At 43.9% G+C, this 17,266-nt stretch overlaps 1 protein-coding gene across 2 annotated transcripts in view; it reads right to left on the reverse strand.

The window, feature by feature from the left end:
• PROM2 (prominin 2) overlaps positions 1–17,266 on the reverse strand; it is a 464,577-nt gene that overhangs the window by 145,716 nt on the left and 301,595 nt on the right. The window lies entirely within an intron of this gene.

The following is a 17,266-nucleotide window of genomic DNA, read 5'->3' on the forward strand; positions in this document are numbered from 1 at the left end:
AATGTATTGTAATGAGGAGGCAACGCAGCCCCCCACAGCCCCTGAGACCAGTACCTCCACAGGGCACAAATTAGGTAAAGACGGGGGTCTTTTGCGGACCCCCGTCCCAGGGACCACCATCTCTCTGGGGCTACACAGTGGATGGGAGGAGGGCCGTTTGGCTCCCCCCCCTCCAGCAGCTCTCCATTGCCATGGGGACCACCACCCCCTAGGGCCAGCTCCAGCAATGTCCTGGGGTGCCCCCCTCCGGGACATTGCAGTTTGCTATGGTTTCCCAGGAGCACAGTCTAACTTAATAAATACATCTTAATTACCTGAAGGCGTGTCCTGCTGCCTACCTAACTTATTTACAACACGCAGCTCTCGCCAAGCCGTAGCAAACACTGCTTTGGTTCATGGAAGCGAGACATGAAAAATGCTCTTGTTTTCATGAAGTGGAGCAGTATTGCTTTTAGGCAGGGGGAGCTGCATGTTTGCAACTACCCCTGCCCAAAAGCGATGCTGGCTCCCGCAGGAGGCGGGGAGCCGGCAGGGACTGTGGGGGGCTTGAGGCTCCTCCCGCGGTCCTGAACGATGTAGCCATGCCCCGAGGAAGGGGGTCCCCGGGATCATTTTGGCCCTGGTAGGTCAGCCGCGCTGGCCCCCATACCCATTTTAAAAAAAAGTTATGGCCAGGCCCCGGGCATGGGGTCCATGGGCCAAAATTGGCCTCAGAAGGGGAGTTGCGCGCCCCCATGTTAAAAATACGAAAAATGAAATGGCCAGACCCCGGGGGATGGTGTCCCCGGGGCCGAAAATGGCCCGAGACTGGAGCCGCTCGGCCGCCTGGAGGTGCATTTGCAGAGTGGTGTCGAAAGGGGTGCGGCCTGCGACAATCTCTCAGCAATACCACTCTGTGGAGCTTACTGGAGGTAACAGGTGGGCTAGCTGGCCCCTAAGAACTCTCAGCAGCGAAAGGGACTTCATACCCCAACCAAGAGCATGCCAGGTGGCGAGTTAGCAGAGTGGTGAAGAAAGGGGGCATGGCCTGCTATCAGAACTCAGCAATCCTGCCGTGTGGAACATGCTGGAGGTAATAGGAGGGGTAGCTGGCCCCTAAGGATGCCCTTGACCCCTCCTGTTACCTCTAGTAAGCCACACAGCAGGATTGCTAAGAAGTTGTCCGAAACCACGCCCCCTTTCTCCACCACTCTGTCAAAGTGCCTCCTGGCGCACTACTAGTTGGGGGATAAAGTCCCTTTGGCTCCAGATGGACCTTGGGGTCAAGAAGCCTTCCTGGTACCTCCTGTTAGCACTACACAGCGGAATTCCTGAGAGCTGATCGATGGCGCAGCCCCCCTTCTCCACCACTCTGCAAACACAACTGCTCGTTAAAAAACCTTCGAAATTCACTCAAAAAAAACAAAGGTTACACAAACGTTATAGTTAGGAATTAGCATTTAAATAATCTTAGAAATTCACAAAAAAAGTTTACAGGGACATTATAGTTAGCAAATAGAACTTAAAAAACATAGAAATTCACTAAAAAACACAAAGGTTACAGGGAAGTTATAGTTAGACTGACATTTCACTCTTACAAAACCAGAGAAATTCAGCCATTATAGTTACTTGAATTAACAACTATAACTTGTGCCCCCGCAAAGCTAAGCTTATGAGCTCACATATTACATCACTCAGTGACATCACTGATGACATCTCAAATGACATCACAGATGACATCAGTGATGACATCATCCAGTGACTGTGAGTGTTTTTAAAAAAGTGTATGAGTGTTAAATATATACCTAGGAGTATTGGTGATTCGGAGGGTTATGAGTAATAGTTTGGATGACTAAGTGGGTCCGTGACTGACTGTATAAGTGAGTGATTAGGTGTCTCAGTGAATGTATGGATGAGTGGCTGGTTGTATGAAATTTTCTTATTCATCTTCAGCTTCAGAGTCTTCAGAGCACTGAGGCCAAAACACCTAATTTCCAGGGTCACCCATTATATGACTACACAACCTCTGAGGTCTTCACAGCCCCTTCACGTACACACTTAGAACTCGAGATGGTAAATCTTTCACCTTCCTGGGTACAACGGCCTGGTACTTACTCCCTGGGGAGCTGAGATCATTGAACCTGAAAGGATCTTCAAAAGGCAGCTCAAGACCTGGCTATTTGGCATCCCAGATGATCTTTTTTACCCACTCATTCTTTAATGTGCTTCTTTTTTCAGGCTTTTCAGCATCCCAGATGATCTCTGTTATTCACTCATTGTGTGAGTCATATTTTCTTGTTCTAAGGACGTACCAAGAATGACTTAGCTCACACCGCCAGCCTCATGGTCGCTTAGCGCCAGGATGCTCCTCTGGGTGTGACAGTGTGCTCTATAAGTATTACATTCAATTCAATTCAAGTAAATCGGATATTTTTGACACAATATTCTAGTAAGTAGATATTGTTGTTGTCGTTGACATTATGTCATAGACCTGTGAACTGGCCTTATTCCAGCCTGGCAAGTATTCATGAGCTGAAATTAGATTCAGGGACAGCCTCAGTGTATTGAGTCAACTGTGTCCTGGTGGAGAGAGCTGACACTGGGACACATCAATGGTTCCCACACTTATTCAATGTGCTTGACTTTGGAAGCAGCAAAGAGGTGTCCTGGCTGGGATCAGTTGGAAGCTAAAAACATCACAATAGGGCATCCAATCAGAGTGCTACACCCAGCAGCCTGTCAATAGAAATAAATAAATGCACTGCAGCGTAACTTCATAAGTTGGAAAGGAGTTCTGACATTTTAAAGTGTTTTTTACTTTCCCAAGCTCTGGGTCTAGGTAAGATATGCAGACTTATGCAAGCTCTGTAGAAATACAGGGTATGCCCTTCTATTTGTGTCTGTGTAAATATGTTAATAATAAAAAAATTAACTAGAACTTAATACAAACTAAATTGTTTGAAACTTAATAAGTGTGTCTATTACTACCAATTGGAACACATTTGATCATGTCACAGTAATGAGAGTTTGGATTAAAACTTAGCAGATAAAATTGAGCTGTTTATAAAGTGGGTCCATAATTAATTGAGCTACTTAATGAGGACTGAACCTAGTAGATATCAAAAGGAAAAACATTAACCCACTGAGCTTTCTTACATAAAAGTATAATCTGTGTCTCCCACACTTGCATGCTGTGCTTTGCACCAGGCACATTAACTCTCTGAGTGATTTTATCATGATTCAGATCTGTCACCAGAGATTACACGTGGATCTTCCCAGCAATTTCCTGATTTCCTGTATCGTACCGTAATTAGAATAATATTGTATACATATACAGATAACCGCAGATAGGTCATTAGCCCCCTAAGCTACTATAAAAAATAAATATAAATCAGAAAAGCTTTACTATCCTATTTCTTTGTTTCCAATTTATTTAGGGACAAAACTGGAGGTGCCACCTGGCAAGACGCGGGGCAATCTGGTGATGGCCCACACACCAGTGTAGGCCCCCTGTCCTGCATTCTTCCCTCGGGGAACCTCTCCCTCAATTCTGCGTTGCAGCATGTCTGCCTTCTCCTTCCCAGATTTTCTCTGCTAGAGCCTCAGGGAAGGAGTTATTCTTCCCAAACCAAAATGCCGATATTTCAGCAGATCCTTAAAGATGTTTTTGCAATCCAAGGTGTAGGCCTATGATTCTGGGACTACTTCACTGTTTTCTTCCTATAAAAGAAAAATAAGTCTTTTCGTCATGTTCCTTGCTGCCTGATGCTGTGGTGCCAATCCTCCTTCAGTGCCTCCAGGCTTTAGATTTTCTTTTCATAACATCTTGACATTACATCTTGCTGCAAGTTGCCATGCCACTGCAGCTCTTGATTTCTAGAGGTTTTTGCCTGTGGCTTTTTTTCCCACCTTGGGGCTTTTTCTGGAAGACACTAGCATCTAATTGCTATTCAAGCTATAATTCAGAGGCAGAGATCTATCCAATAGGTATGTTACTGACACAGTGTTGGTGGTGGTATTCATGTGTTTTATTTTTTGTGTTGTATTTTTGTGATGCATCATTTCATTGTGTTATTGTTGTGTTGCACTAAGGATATTGTGTTATATTCTGTTTTGACTGTTTTGTTGTGCTGTGCACTGTTATATTTTTTGTTGCATTGCTATTTTCCTTCGTGTCAAGTTGTTGAGTTGTATACTGTTGTGCTCTGTAAGTACTTTATAGATGCCAGAAAATGCTGCTATACTTCCAGCCGGAAGCAGCACAGTCCTTTAAAGATCCCATTAGAAACAACCATTTACCCCTGTTTAAGGTCGTATAATTGCGCCTCTACAGTTCTTCCTGTATTTAAGATACCTGCCAGTCCAATCTTGTGGGGGAGAGCATGTCTTAAACTAGCTTTTCCAGTGTTCGTATGTGACACAATATCAGATAAAATGACGTGCATTGAGGTTCCGTGAATTCTGAACCCGTTTCATAAAGGTCATGGTTTCGTTACGAATTTGATATTAGCGAACCGTAACTAGTTAGTACGACAAGTATGAGTGTTTTCATCACGTTAGACCGATGGATTCACTACGTATTTAGGGATTTCGTTCTGAACCCTTGGGTTCCATTTTGTGTATGGCAGCCATTTTGTGGTTGCCCTCACATAGGCCGATGACTGTGGCTGATCAAGTCCTTTAAGTACATGTACCTCCAGTTCGTGCTGACTCCTGTTTGACCTGAGTGAACTGACCCTGTTGCCTGAAGCTGACCTTTTTAAACCAGTTCCTGCCCTTTAGCTGATCAAGATTAAGGATCAGAGCACAGGACATCGTAAAACTTTATTGCACACAAATATGGCTTATCCTACTCTCACCTGTTTCTGCTCCTTTCTTTATGGCCTGTTTACGATTGGGATGTGCCCTTTTTTATTATGGGTTTGTTCGACCTGTCATAAGAAGAATGTTGGGTTTGACCAATGATTGATCATGGGCCGGGTAACTGAAAAGTGGTTTATACCGTCATGCAATACTTTGGGTGTGGATACATGTGATTGGACAGTTTGTAAATGTTAGGTATTTGTCTGGAATGTGATTTTTGGCATAAAAAGGGATGACTTGCTTTGTAAAATTGAGCAGTCTCCTGAGAACTCATACCGTGTTGACTTCTAGGACTTCTGTTACTGGCTGCAGCCAATAAATTCGATCTTTGACGCCACCAAGAAGTTTCCGTGTCTCTGTGTTCAAAGACAGGTGATACCCGAAGACTTTGGGCGTGCCCCTGGCGCCGCCGGGTCTTAAATAACCCGGTTCTTCAGTTGGCGCCCAACACGGGGCGACTTCAGCGGTACCGGTCCAAGCCTGAAGATCGTGAGGAGCTTCGTGAGGAAATTCTGGAGGACGGCCACCACTTCATCGACACCGGCATGTCGAATGTGGACTGCAGGTCTTTTCTGCGAGGCTTCCCGCTTTCCTGACGGCTACGAAGGACTGCTGCCCTGACTGTCGCCCTGTCTTGGACCCATTTGTGATGCTTTGTACGGCGAGACGATAAACGGGTCTTCTGGTGGCGTGACTGATACCTCAGTTAAGTATAAGTGGGTCGCTCCCAGTCCTTAGTTCTTGGTTCTTAGTTTGTTTGGTCCTTAGTTTTGATTTGAAAATTGCAATTTCCAAAGCCAAGGGACTCGTATATTTGCGAGACTATCGTTGTAGATAATCCCTTGAAGTTTGAAGCTAGATTAGTGAGCGAAGATGCCTAGTCTTAGCAAAATTAGGAGGATATTTTATTGTGGTTGTTACAGGGATTCCCGATTGGAGGATTCATGTCCGATACCTCCAGTTGGAACTCTGACTTATGAGCTCTACTCTAAACACGGCGTGGGCCCCATTATGTTTAATGAAGTATGGGTCCGATACACTAGGAAAGACGGTGTTTTAAAATGGCCACATCATGGTAGCTATGATACAGAGATTCTAGATAATTTGGAAGTTAAATTATTTAGGAAGAAAGCCCGGCCGGCAATGTTTGACTCCTTTCGCCTTTGGCGAAAAGAAGCCAGACAACGAGAAATTAAACAGGCTAAAAGAGATAAAAGAGAAAAGGATGTATCAATAATGCAAGCTGCTAGGCAGTTTAAAGAAAACGAAGAAGATAAAGCAATTGAGGTGTCAGATAGACAACATAATATGGCTATTGATAAATGTTATCCAGCATTGCCATCTCTTCTTGAGAATGCAACGAAGGACCCTGAGAAGGATCCTTTGATGTCACATTTGTTGAGATTGCCACCCCCTTATGCACAGAGTGCTACGGCACCTCCGCAACCTCCAGTTGCACAACCTCCTGTTGCTGTTCCGCCACCGGCTCCTCCTCAGCTGGTTCTTCCTCTTACGGCGCAGCCTCCTCTGGGGCCGCCGACTTTGCTATCGGTTTTGTCTGTAACTACTTTGCCTTATTCTCCTGTACCTTCAACTTCTCTTGCTACTAACCCTACGCTTCTATCACCTCAAAATACTTTGTCTCCTGTCCTTATGACGGCTTCTCCTTCTGCTCGACAACGAATGACTGATACTGTTACTGGTATTTTGTCTCCTTTCTTTGGGTCATTGAGTATGACCCCTGTTTCTGCACGTAAACAAATGCGTAGTCAGCTACCTGGTCCCGAAGAACGGGCAGTGTTAGATCTCTTGGCTCGCAGATGGGTTTCAAATGTTTCGAGGTATAACTTAGAATCAGTTATGGATGTCTTCCAACAGTGGGAGGCACCGAAACAAAGGTATGTTTTTGATGTTATGTGTACTTTCCTTCGTGAGGAATGGGAAGATAATGATTTGGGTTCAGTTCCTGTAGAATTGCTAAATGTCCAGTCTGAGTTTGCGAAAGGGACGATAGTAGGTCCCGGATTTGAGAATGCAGTTGCGATGGTACTTGCGTGAAGGAGCGATTTCCCTTCTCATCGACTGTTTGAGCCTGATTCCGTTCAGTTAGGGGGAAAGTGAGACAGTATCCAATGAGAGAAGTTCCTCCAGTGTGGCATGATGCGGTAGTTTCTGGTCCGAATAATGTTCCCCCAGCTCTACCAGCACATTTTCAAAGAGTATGGGTACATGTGCCATGGAAGAGAGTAGAAGTCTTGGCCCTTAAACAGTCTTTACCTGATCCCCGTAAGAATCCAGCTGGCTATTACAAAGAATTGTCCCAGACAGTTGACGCATGCATCATGAATTTAGCCGACATAGATATGCTGTTGAGTAATGTAGTACCCCAACCTCTATGGGCAAAGATTCGTAATGAGGACCATGCAGTTGAATTAGGTGACTCATGGGTCAATATTGCTGCTGCGGACGCTAGACAGGTTGGTGGTGCTAAACCTGAAGCTCTAGTGGCAGATCTACCTGGCAGAATTATAGATCTTATGAAAACGATGATGCCAGCGTTACGAGTAAATTGGGACAAGTTAGCAGCATGTAAGCAAAAGAAGGACGAAAGTGTATCTGATTTCTTCACTAGGTTTGAAGAGACATTTATAGATCATAGTGGTCAGGATATGAGTACGGAAGGTGGGCAAAGATTGTTCGTAGATAAGTTCGTCTTTAACTTACTGCCTGAACTATGTAAAAAGTTGAAAGAATCTGAAAGTTCTTGGGCTGTTTCTTCGTCGGCCCAGAAATTGGCAACTGCACAGTACTATGAGAATAGGGATAAGGACGAGAAAGATAGAGTAGAGAAAAAGACTAAAGACTTAAAGACGAAGGTTCTTTTGCAGCAGGCGTATCCGCCTCGCTCGAATCAGCAAGAATCACAGCAACGCCCACAGTTTCAGCACCCTCCGCCATTTCAGAGACCGCAACAGAAAGGTTGGGTATTTTCCTCCAAGACCACCCTTGGGTTTGAATCCGTGTGCGTATTGTAGGGAGGAAGGTCATTATAAAAATGAGTGCCCTGTTTTACGACAACGCGCGAGTGGTATGCCGGCCCCGAGAGGCCGTGGTGGTTTTCAGCAAGTGTCAAGTGGTAGAGGCCGTGGTGTGTTTCCACAGAAGGAACGTTCCTTTTCCCCGCAGAATTCTATGAATTGCTTTGATCAACAGAAAATGACATCTGGTCGGTCGACTCAGTACTATGCCGATGACTATTATGTCGAAAGTGAGAATGCTGACTTTAATGATTGCTAGGACAGCCATGGACAAAGAGAGGGAGTAGTGTCGGTTCCAGTAGATCAGAGTGGGCCTTATGTTGCAGTAGCCACATCGGGTGTGGTAGAGCCTTTTCTTTTGGATACTGGTGCAGCGAAGAGTTCTATCATGCACTCTTAACTCCCTGGCGCACCTTTGTCTGGCTTAACGAATGTTTCGGTAGGATTCTCTGGCGCCCCAGTTCGTAATCCAGTTTCTAGTCCTTTGTCTCTTTCTATAGGGCCTTGTGAATTGGAAGCACCTCTCATTTTAACGACAGGTTGTGGTGAGAATTTGTTAGGCTTGGATTTGTTGAAAAGGTTGCATGCAACATTACGTTGTTCTCCTGCGGGAGTACAGCTTACATTGGGTAAGAAAGTGATCTCTCCGATGTATTTGTCTAAAGATCGGCTTCCACCGGAATTGCGTTCTCTCCCTGATACTCTTTGGGCTACTGGTCCTAATGATGTGGGTCTTTTGGAGATTCCACCTTATGTTGTAATGCTTAAAGCGAATGTTAAAATGCAGCGTATTCCCCAATATCGGATTTCTAGCAATGGTGAAAGAGCGCTTTCAGCAATCATCTATGATCTGATTGAGAAAGATGTGATTGAAGAAACGAGAGGTAATGTATGTAACAGTCCTGTTTTGCCTCTCCTAAAGCGCACTGACTCTTCTCAGCCACCTGTTTACAGGTTTGTGATCGATCTTAGGGAGGTTAACAAGATTGTCGTGCCACAGTTTCCAGTTGTTCCGGATATTACTGCTTTGTTGACTTTGATTCCTGCTTCAGCTGCCTGGTTTTCGGTTATAGATCTGAAGAATGCTTTCTTTAGCATTCCAATTGCCGAGGAAAGTAGAGATATTTTTGGCTTCTCTTTAGGAGGCCGAAGCTTCCGGTTTAAGAGAGCTCCTCAAGGCTATTGTGAAAGTCCATCTATTTATAGTCAGGCTTTGAAAACTCAGCTTGATACTCTTGCGTTGCCTGCTGGTAGTGCTCTTACTCAGTATGTTGACGATTTGTTAGTGGCCGCTGATGATGAGAAAACTTGTAAAGAAGCTACTCTTTCTTTGTTGCGACATTTGTCGGACTTGCATCATAAAGTGTCACCTTCTAAGTTGCAGTATTGTCGACAAGAAGTGACCTACTTAGGTCATCTCTTGTCAAAGGAGGGAAGAAGGTTGACCCCAGAACGAATTCAAGCGATTGCGCAAATGACTGTACCAAGCACACAGAGAGAAGTGCACGCTTTCTTGGGTATCACGTCGTATTGTAGACTGTGGATACCGAATTTTTCTTTGCTGGCCAAACCTCTGTTGGCATTGACTTTTAAAAATACACCGAATCCTCTCCCGTGGTCTGACGATTGTCAGAAAAGTTTTTCGGAATTACGTGATGCATTGTGTTCGGCTCCTGTGTTGGGTACTCTAGATTATAGCAAGCCGTTCACGTTGTATGTACACGAGAGAGAGAGGGATGTGCGTTGTGCGTCTTTTGGGGACAAGCAGCATCCATGTGCGTATTTCTCGTCGACGTTAGATCCGGTAGCTAGAGCGTTGCCAAGTTGCTTGAGAGCTACAGTGGCAGCTGCTGTTTCTATCCGACAGTCTGCTGGGCTGGTGATGGATAATACGTTGGTTGTGATGGTTCCACATGCAGTGGATACTTTGTTAAATCGAACCAAGACTTAACACCTTACTAGTGCGAGGTTGTCGGGTTATGAATTGACGCTTTTGGCTAGTCATGTGCACATCAAGCGGTGCAATGTACTGAATCCAGCGACATTATTGCCGATCTCTGTGGCCACTCACTCTCCTTGGCTGTTTGCTTTCGCTGAACCACCGCTGTTCTGAGAGGACAGATTGACTTTCTCTGTTTGCTGCCAGGTGCTGCCTCCCCGAGGACTCGCTGGTGTGAGCGAGAGCTGCGGTCGGCACGCTCTGTCTAGCGCTCCCAGCTGGAGTCCACAGGGTCAGAGGCAAGGAAAAAACTACCCGCTTAACCTGGGGGACTGCGAGGACCAGCAATCCCTATACTGACCAGCTGGTTCCTCTTCCCCCAGGCGACACGCCCACGGACACGCCCACCGGCGATCAGGCAATTTAATTCGTGACACCCGCTTCGCGGGCGCCACTCACTCTCCTTGGCTGTTTGCTTTCGCTGAACCACCGCTGTTCTGAGAGGACAGATTGACTTTCTCTGTTTGCTGCCAGGTGCTGCCTCCCCGAGGACTCGCTGGTGTGAGCGAGAGCTGCGGTCGGCACGCTCTGTCTAGCGCTCCCAGCTGGAGTCCACAGGGTCAGAGGCAAGGAAAGAACTACCCGCTTAACCTGGGGGACTGCGAGGACCAGCAATCCCTACACTGACCAGCTGGTTCCTCTTCCCCCAGGCGACAGGCCCACGGACACGCCCACCGGCGATCAGGCAATTTAATTCGTGACACCCGCTTCGCGGGCGCCACTCACTCTCCTTGGCTGTTTGCTTTCGCTGAACCACCGCTGTTCTGAGAGGACAGATTGACTTTCTCTGTTTGCTGCCAGGTGCTGCCTCCCCGAGGACTCGCTGGTGTGAGCGAGAGCTGCGGTTGGCACGCTCTGTCTAGCGCTCCCAGCTGGAGTCCACAGGGTCAGAGGCAAGGAAAGAACTACCCGCTTAACCTGGGGGACTGCGAGGACCAGCAATCCCTACACTGACCAGCTGGTTCCTCTACCCCCAGGCGACACGCCCACGGACACGCCCACCGGCGATCAGGCAATTTAATTCGTGACACCCGCTTCGCGGGCGCCACTCACTCTCCTTGGCTGTTTGCTTTCGCTGAACCACCGCTGTTCTGAGAGGACAGATTGACTTTCTCTGTTTGCTGCCAGGTGCTGCCTCCCCGAGGACTCGCTGGTGTGAGCGAGAGCTGCGGTCGGCACGCTCTGTCTAGCGCTCCCAGCTGGAGTCCACAGGGTCAGAGGCAAGGAAAGAACTACCCGCTTAACCTGGGGGACTGCGAGGACCAGCAATCCCTCCAGCTGGTTCCTCTTCCCCCAGGCGACACGCCCACGGACACGCCCACCGGCGAAACGTATATTAACATCATCCACCCTACCGCGACGCGGGACGCGCGCGGGTCGGCACACGGAGCGAAGCCCGGGCAAAGGGCGGGCCGTCTGTGGCCGTCCGTGGACGAACGAGGACGGGACGGGCCCCCCCCTTTGTGACCTCGGCTATCAGCATTCGTAATTCCGGTAGCTGCATGAGATTAAATTCTTCTCGTAAGTATACTGGGGAAGACTAAGAATCCCCCTAAAAACAGTAATACCTTCATTAATATCTGTGACGACTCTAGAGAAATACAATTTAAATATTAACGCCCATCGGGAAAATAAATGGGTTTTAAAAAACTGCGATCTCGCACTGTACACATGAAAAGAATGGGCACTGAAAATGCAGTACGGAAATCCTCCGATAAAGCTATAAAACAAGGTCGCATAATTCACACGCCAGCAATCAGTACCTACTTCTCCGCACTTATGCCTAAAGAGAATCAAAAATTACATACACTAGATAAAGAAACAATTTTCAATGCATCTGACATCATTAGGGAAATTGAAAGTACTTCCATGATACCTAGTCCACAATCTAAAGCGGGACGCCCGGAACTGGACTCAAGTAACAAATTATCAAGCACCCCAAAAGATCTTCATTTCTCAGAACATGAAACGACCAATCTAAAAACCTTAACACCTATAAAAAGTAGAGGGAGCACAACGATACTCGACGATACAAATATCAATAAACAAAATTTAGCGATACGGAAGATAGAACCCGGAACAAACAATAGTATTCAGTCAAAAACTTCTTCTCCAATCGCTTTGCTTGATCTTTCTATGGACCCTTTCAATCTTAAAAATAACAATAATACTGCTGACACAGTCCCACCTGTGTCTAAAGCCCTATTTTCGTTACAAGAGATATTGGAATCAGTTCTTTCATTTCTCGGAAACATTCTCGAAAATTCTGACCAAACTTTGGACGTCCAAATAGGGATATTAAAACATTTAGTAGAAGAAAAAAAGAAAAAAGATTCCTCTGTAGCAGACAAAATCAATACCAAAACCAATCTTGAGCAACATGTCATTTTAAAAGACCATAACAAAGCTCAGAAGAAAAGAATACGTGATTTTGGTACTCAAACTACAGATACCCAAATACAAGAAAAACAGAAATCCGATAACCTAAACAACTCAGTGACATACTCTTTGAAAAATTTATTTAAAGAAAAACATCAACAAAAAGCAAAACACTTCCCAATATTCACAAAAACCAATGCAATAAATAAACTTACAAATGAATATGCATCAGATACTCAGGAAACAACAATAAATACTAATAATATACTAAGCCAAGGAAACGTAGAAACAAGAATCATCAAGATTCAAGAAAATAATATAGTAGTAGGGAAAAGAAGGAGGAAAAAACCAGAAAGAAGGATCCAAAAAAAGAAAAACCGCAAACTAAAATTCCAAAAAGCAGTTACTTTATATAAATCTGAAGAGGAACAACGCGACGATACAACAGAGTCCCAAAATGCTGAAAAGTTTGCAATCAGTAAAAATCTTGAAGATATGGTGCCTTATTTGGATCCTACAGTAAAAGAGTATGTCCCAATTAGATACTCTTTACAACCAGACCAAAGCAATACAAATTCAAGGGAAGATAATACAAGCAAAAGGGGGAAGGGCCCTCTTCCAAAATTCTACAATTCGAGGAACTTTTTCCTACTGATTCAGCTCCACTTGACAGAGGACGGATTATAAATGTATTACGTCATATAAGGTCTTTACACACAATGACCAGTAATGAAATCGATCTAGTGACCTTTCCCAAAAAAGATAATAACAAACTAGCAACGGTAACATTTTGGTCAACAGTTCTTCCAGGTATAATACTTAACGAGGAAGAGACACTCCATAAACATGGATTTGACGTAGTGGAAAAAGTGGAATCAAAGGTTAATAAAACCCCGAACGGGTACAACGCCCAAATACGAGCTATCTCCAACTCACATGTCAAAAAATACCAACGAAATAATGACATGATGGAAGACCGAGAAATTTTGTATCCAGGAACACACTCTATAGGGCATGAAAATCTAAAAATTCTGGTGGATAAAGGTCAAAGGGCAGTTCTGTATAATGTTGCTAAGGAACCCGAATATAATACCACCATAGAGTCTTGGGCTTGGGTCTCTGAGACTCTGAATAGCAACAAAAATTCTAAAACTAAACAACATTCTGTTTAGCACAGGATCAAAAATTATATCTTGGAACATCGCAGGCAGAACTAAGAATAAACTGTCCATGGTCACGAGAAATCTGCCGGATATTTTATTCCTACAAGAAACATGGGAAATTGTATCTTTCACTCTTAAAGGCTATTATGTATACGAAATTCCAGCAACACCCACCAGACGAGGACACGCTAAAGGTGGTCTGGCCATTTTATTGAGGGAAGATCATTTGTGGGCTCAGGAAATAGTAGACACGAAATTAGAAAACTTGCAGTGCATACAAATTTTTGTAAAAATACATAGTACTGCTTCACCACAGGCAATTCTCCTTTTTAACGTTTATGCTCCTCCAGGAAAAAAACATGATATTATATTTTTAGACATCATGGAAAAGATTATGCACATAACCGAAAATCATCCTCAATCATCTTTTTTAATCGTCGGCGATTTCAATAGTAAAATTTCCAATTCCGAAATTAACAGGTGGGCAAAACTATTCCTAGAAGAAGGTATGGAAACTACAATTCCACAATTCCCTGAGGGTATACTAACTGACAAAAGAGGCAAATTGTTAATATCAGCGTTAACTAACCTAAATGGATTAATACTGAACGGCAATATTGAGGGGGACATCCCAGCAAATTACACCAGACGGGGCAATGGGACTTTATCCATTATAGATTATATCATAAGCAGTAAGGATCTGATGGATACAGTTTCGTACTTGCTCAACCAGTTATGCCAAGAGAGCGATCATGCATTTATGAATTTAACAACAGATTGGATACCCAAATCCTCCCAAGCCAGTCATATTATGTATCATGAAAGTACGATAATGATAAAAAGCGAACAGAGACGCATCTTCCGGAATTCCTCAACTCTAGATAAAATCACGACAAACATTGATCATCCTAAGCTTCTAGCAAAAAGATTCTCTGAAAATCCTATAGAAAACTTCGAAATTATAATTAAGGATTTCAAAAACCTCATCTTAAAAATGATAACAACGGGTGCAAGAGGTAATATTAAGAAGAAAGAAGAAAAAAACAAACGTACGTCTAAGAACTCTGAAGTAAAGAAAAAGTTAAATAAACTTATACGCGCCCAATATATGAATTCTTCGCCAACTATGAAGAAGGAAATAAATAGACTGAAAAACCAACTGAGACGTGAGAATCAAAGGAAAAAAAAAGCTTCAGAAGATCGCAATTGGGTCGACATTCAGATAGCTGCAAATAAATATAACCAACGCAAATATTGGTTTTTAATCGCAAAACTAACTGGATCAAAAAAGAAATTACAATCAATACCGGTCCCTCCGAACGACTGGGAATCTTATCTATCAGATCTCTACAAAGCAAATGTAATAAATCTATATGAAAGTAGCAAGGTCATGAATGAAGGAAAAGATAGGAGTCCATTATCTAAAACCACAGCCATTTCGGTTGAACTTAACATACGTAAAGCGAGAACTACGGGAGCCTCTGGCCCGGACCAGATTCCGATCAAGGTGTTACAAGTCGCCCCGAAGGAATGGAGTAAGTTGTTATGCCCCCTTTTTAATTATATTTTTGAGACCGGTCAGGTACCAAAATCCTGGCAGGGGAGCATTATTATCCCTATCCACAAGAAGGGAAGCAGAACTCAAGCCGGGAATTATCGACAAATTGCACTTATGGACGCCGTGGGAAAAGTATTTGCAGCAGAGGTACTAGATCGCTTGAAAGAATGGGCCTTCTCGCTGGGTCTGATACCCATGTTCCAAGCAGGCTTCAGACCCAAACATTCAGTAACAGATAATATTGCAGTTATCCAGGCTATCTTTGACAAATATATCACCCGAAAAACCCAGGTCGTTTACGCTGCATTTATAGACTATTCTACGGCATTTGATCGGGTAGATAGACCAACATTATGGAGTAAATTAAGGAGGCTTGGAATTCACAAACAACTATTACAAGTTCTGGTAAGCCTGCATACCAATACCTGGTGCCAAGTCCAAATGGGGGGAGAAAAAGGACTTACAAAGAGAATCCAAACAGACAACGGATTAAAACAAGGGTGCCTTTTAGCCCCGCTCCTATTCTCCCTCTACTTAAGCGACCTGCCTCATCACCTGCAACTAGGCTCCAGTTTACCTCCTAAAATAGCTATGCAAAGCATACATTCATTACTCTATGCTGACGATATAGTGTTGTTAGATCTCACTCCCTTCGGTCTACAAATATCATTGGATATTTTGTATAAATATTCCAAAGAAAATTATTTAGTACCGAACATAAAGAAAACAAAAGTGATAGCATTTTCGGGGAGAAAACAAAGCGCCAAATATATCTGGAAGATGGGAGGAGATCACATAGAAGAGGTTGATAATTATCCCTATCTTGGCAGGATCCTTTCAAAAAATGTAACAAATACAATACAGGTATCAAATTTACAAAGGAAAACTGACATTCATGTCTCGGCCCTCCAGAGACTTTATAGCGCAACAGGGAACAGACACTTTTCCTCATTGTTAAACACTTACAGAGTAAAAATACCACCTGTATTATCCTATGCGACGGAGTACATCCCCATAAAGCAATAGGTCTTTATGGATCGCAAAGAAGGAAAAATCTTAAGAAGGATTATGAAAGTCTCTGACGCTGTACCTGTTCAAGCACTGAGATTAGAACTATCAATTACAAGCTCTTACGCTATAGCTATTGCCAATGTAATTAGGTGGGCCTACAATCTGTTACATGCGAAAGAGAACACTTTAAGGTCAGTGCTGCAAAAAGAGACTTTTGGGATTGATGTAAAAAAACAAATCTTCTCAGAGAACATGACTGTAGCATTTCGTATGGCAAATATTAATACAGAACTGCTGCTTACTTGGTCACCGGCACAACTAAAATTGTTTCTAAAATGTTTCACCCCAAAACTGAGTTACGAATTGGATTCCCTACACTGTAACAAACTAGCCACTTATAAACCGTTTGTAGACTTACTGGAATACAAGCAAAGCCAGTCTTACATTGGGTTTACCTTGACACACGGCGCAAGGAGAGCGATCACCATGATTCGATTGGGCATTTTACCGGTATTAGCATACACCTCAAGATGGCTTCCAGGAGGATCCCCACAATGTACATTGTGCGCAGGGGGTGATCAGACTTTAGAGCATGTATTACTCGTTTGTTCAAATCATAAAGTAACCCTAGCTCGTACAAGATACCTTGACCCTATACTCCGCTCCTGTAGAATCATAATGGGGAGAGAACTCTTAGCTCTGTGTAGTCAACCCCCGAATGAATTTGTTTGTTACAATCTGTATACATTTTTAAAATCTTTTTTATCTTTGTATTAACACAATTGTATTTTTTCTAAACATGTAAAATGTAAAAAAAAAATTGTGGTCCTCTGTCGAGTACCAATACAAATAAACCTTTTTGACTTTGACTTTGACAGATGGTCAGGAACAGCATGATTGTCTTTTGAGGACGGAAGAGGAAACAAAAGGGAGAGTCGACTTGAAAGACACTCCTCTTTTGGATCCTGATGGTACACTATGGGTTGATGGGTCATGCTATAAGCTCCCGAATGGTGATACGACTGCAGCATATGCCGTAATGACATTAAGTACAGTTGTTGAAACTGCACGAGTGAGCTATAATTCAGCACAAGCAGCGGAATTGATTGCATTAACGAGAGCGTGTGTTTTGTCTGAGGGAACGAGAGTGAATGTGTACACCGATAGTCAGTATGCGTTTGGTGTTGCCCATAGTTTTGGACGCTTGTGGAGAGAAAGAGGATTTCTGACGTCGCATGGGACTAAGATTCAGCATGGACAATTGGTGAATGAGCTT

This window comes from Lissotriton helveticus, chromosome 11 (genome assembly GCF_964261635.1).
Source record: "Lissotriton helveticus chromosome 11, aLisHel1.1, whole genome shotgun sequence".
In the NCBI taxonomy this organism is placed as follows: domain Eukaryota; kingdom Metazoa; phylum Chordata; class Amphibia; order Caudata; family Salamandridae; genus Lissotriton; species Lissotriton helveticus.